Here is a 3,776-nt window from a genome sequence, read left to right on the forward strand (position 1 = left end):
GTAAGACACCATTTAATGATCAGAGAGTAAACACAGATCAGCATGGAGGTTCCTGAGAAGCCTGTTTTTCTTACTTCGCTGAACAGAGAAATCTTTTACCAACAAGGAAGAAGAAATGAAAGTTCATTTTGCTTGCAATTTTCAACAAGGGAACACTGAGTAATCAAAGAAATAATGCTGGGCACCTGGGTGGCTCACTTGTTAAGCGTCTGCCTTCGGCTCAGGTCATGATCCCAGGGTCCTGGGATCGAGTCCCACATCGGGCTCCCTGCTCAGCGGGAAGCCTGCTTCTCCCTCCCCCACTTCCCCTGCTTGTGTTCCCTCTCTGGTTGTGTCTCTCTGTGTCAAATAAATAAATAGAATCTTAAAAAAAAAAAGAAAGAAAGAATGCTGACTGAAGCTTTGGAATGGTGATTATGGGGGTATGCTCTTTAAACTTTTTTTTTTTTAACTTCAGATACTCTGAAATTCATGGGGAACCATAACCATCATCTCTGCAATATTCTTCCCATTATTTTGAAAAATTATCATCTCCTCACCCATCCTCTTCATCCACACACAAGTAGGCACTATAAAGTGCTTAGTACCTGACCTGAGACCGGTAAGTTTCCTTAAAAAAAACATAGTATAGTTTAATATAGTTCTTCTTATGCAGATTTAATTCACATAGAGAACACTGACCTAGCATTTTTAATTTTTTCTCCCTTTTGTATTTATTCATTTAGCTGCATATAACTCTCATTCACTATTTCTAGTGCATTATATTCCACTGAAAGAACCCACTGTATTTATTTTATTTATCACCTTTACAGGACATCTAGACTGCTTTCAATTCTCTGCTTGTGTAAAACAATGCTAAAAAGAGCATCCTGTATTTGCCACCATATGGTTCTATGCATGAGTCTTCCTTCAGGCTGTTAGGTTGGGGGGTGGGGAGTAAAACCAGCAGTGATATTAGATTAACGCACACTTAATTTCATTAAATTTGATAGATTGCTCTCCAGAAAGTCTGTGCCAGTTTACATCTCACCAGCAGAAGCCCAAATGGTTCCATTTTCACCCATGGCCAGCAGCTAAAATTCTCTCACTTTCTAATTTTTGTCAATATGATGGTATAAAAATATATCACACAATTATTTTAATAACCATTTTTTCTAATTACTAAAAACATGGACTCTCTCTTCATATATACTTTCCCTTTTATTAAATTACATTTTTATTCCTTTTTCTCTACCAAGTTTAATGTCTCTTGTTGTTATTGTTGGTGATTTGAAGGTATGGTTGATATATTCCACATAGCAATAACTTGTTTCATTTTAGATCCTGAAAATATATTCTTCCAGACTGTTAATTTTGTCCATGATGTCCTGTGTAGAAAAGAAATCCATAATTTTGATCTGACCTAATGCATAAATATTTCCCTTTACCATTTATTATTTTTCTCATTCTTCAGGTTATCAGTCTTATTTTTTATGTGAGCAATCATCGGATTTATAAAAAGATACAATAAAGTTTAAAATGATACAAAATATCAATTTCAAAACACCACCAAAAACTGGGTGTATCTAACCATACTCAGCTAGCTCATAACAGAGCAAATGGGTAAGTGGAATAATTCATGCTATCATGTACTACTCTATGAACGGGCAACAGAACAAGCTGGTAAAGGCAGAGGAACTCTCTATCTTCTAAGGATTAGAACCAAAGGGCTCCAGAATCACCTGGTATCTGCTCAATGTTGTACCTCTGGTTAGAAACGTATATGATGAGAACTCCAGGGATCTTCCGGATCCTTCCTTTATTTAGGGTCTTGGTGACCACAAGATAACACCTGCGCTGAGTTACTCTGTACTAAGCAGTCGTCTGCATTTGTTTCTTTGTGTGTTACAGTAATTACTCAAATTTTGGATCCTTGGCAATCCTTAGAGCCACATGATACTTCTGCTGTCATTTCTCAATGACAGCCATTACACAGTTATTTCTGCAAGGATACACATGGCATATGGATGGCCCATCACTGACTAGACTAAGGCATGTTTGTGTTTAATGGAAAAGTGGATAAAGTTGGTATCAACCAGGATGTGGTCAGGTGGGCTCAGCTGTATGTTAATATTGGAAGCATAAGCAGGAAGGATATTGGGGGACTTCTTCTTCCTTGAGTGGACTGAGATCTTTTGTCAATGTCTAGTGCGTTGGGGTCCCTGGGTAAGGGTCTACGAAATCAGCAGGACACAGGGGATGCAGAGCAAAGACAGCACTTACAACTGCATACTGCCGTTTATTTCTCACATAGCTATATACTCGCAGAGATCAGATAAACATAACAATGTATCAAGCCAACATCTGTGAAGTGAAATATACACGAAATGCAATAAGAACAAAATACATCCTGCTTATGCTTGCAGAATAAAGAATTCTCTTAGCCCTCCTTCCTTTGGAGACAACATGTTCTTGGTCTTTAGAAAGAACACTTCTGTTTAGAGAGATACACTTTAAGCTAGGCAAGAGCCACTTCCTGCTGATCCAGGCATTTAGGCCTTGCAACATGAGGTAAGGGGAAGAGAACATTTTCTCCTCCTGGCCTAGGCCTGCCTGGCCGACCTTAACCTCAGTGCAGTCCTCAAATGACCCTGGCCTGCAAGGGGTCTACAAGCCTACACCATCTCAATCTTTCTTTTTTTTTTTTAGGTTTTAATCTTTCCTTCTCTTTAAGCCTCTGATTTCAGAGACTTAAGCGTTCACTTCACGGCCACATACATTCTTGCTTTCTTTTGCTTCCCCCTGTTCATGCCACACTCTTACTTCTTAGTCCTTCTTCTTTAAAACAACTTTTTCATTTGGCTTCTAGGACTTGACTTCCTTTAGACTCACTTTAACCACGTCTCTGGCTAATCTTCAGACTCCTTCCTTTATTCTTTTTCATTTCAGCCTCTCAGCATCCTTCCCGCCCACACACAGCTCCATCCTCAGTCTTTTTATCTTTTCATATCTCTACTCATTGCACAGGAAATTGCATCCATTCTCAAGGTCTATGTTTAACATCTACATGCCCATGAGTCTCAAATTCTGTGTCTAACCAAGATCCTTCCTCTAACTCCAGACTGGTACATCTAAGTCCTCAGTGAATCACAAATCAGACAGAGTTCTATTGGAAAAGCAGAACAAGGAGGAGATACATTGCTGCAGTCAATTGGCTTGTGGGATGGTGGACCCTGACTAAGAAAGTGAGAAATCTGTAGGGCAGGCTGTCAGGAATGGCAGGCTGGTACTCTCAGCCAAGGGCACAAGTTATTATCCACAGGAGCCAATGAACTCCTATCATAGGAAAAAAAGTTAAAGTGAGAAAATAAATGTTTGTTCCACGAATTAATTGATATCTTTTGTTTCCTTTCTGTGGATTTTTTTAACTGGGGAAAGAAACTGACTTACATGTGCAATATTTGTCCTGTACTATATAAACTAAATGTTTTAATTAATAAGAAGAGTGATACCTAAAATTTATCAAGTACTTACTATGTGCCCTGGTACTGTTATAAGAACTTTAGGTATTATCACAGTTAAGCCTGTGACAACACTATGAAGCATATTATCATGATTACCAGTTTTCACTCAAGAAAACTGAGGCATGGAGAGAGAAGCATCTTGCCTAAATTCACAGCTTTTAAGTGATGGAGTTTGTATTTGAACCCATGAACTATGAGTTTAGTGCTTGTACTAAGATTTATTTACTGTGGGAAGGAACTACAATCTTTGTTTACAAGGATAAAGAAGCTAAG

The 3,776-nt window shown here is 38.5% G+C and overlaps 1 pseudogene; it reads right to left on the minus strand.

Moving 5' to 3' along the window:
- Window positions 1-1,695: 1,695 nt before the first annotated feature.
- On the minus strand, window positions 1,696-2,789 carry LOC118005473 (annotated as a pseudogene).
- Between the last annotated feature and the right edge of the window lie 987 nt (window positions 2,790-3,776).

This window comes from Mirounga leonina, unplaced genomic scaffold, assembly GCF_011800145.1.
Source record: "Mirounga leonina isolate KUSES-001 unplaced genomic scaffold, KU_Mleo_1.0 Mir_94, whole genome shotgun sequence".
Lineage (NCBI taxonomy): Eukaryota > Metazoa > Chordata > Mammalia > Carnivora > Phocidae > Mirounga > Mirounga leonina.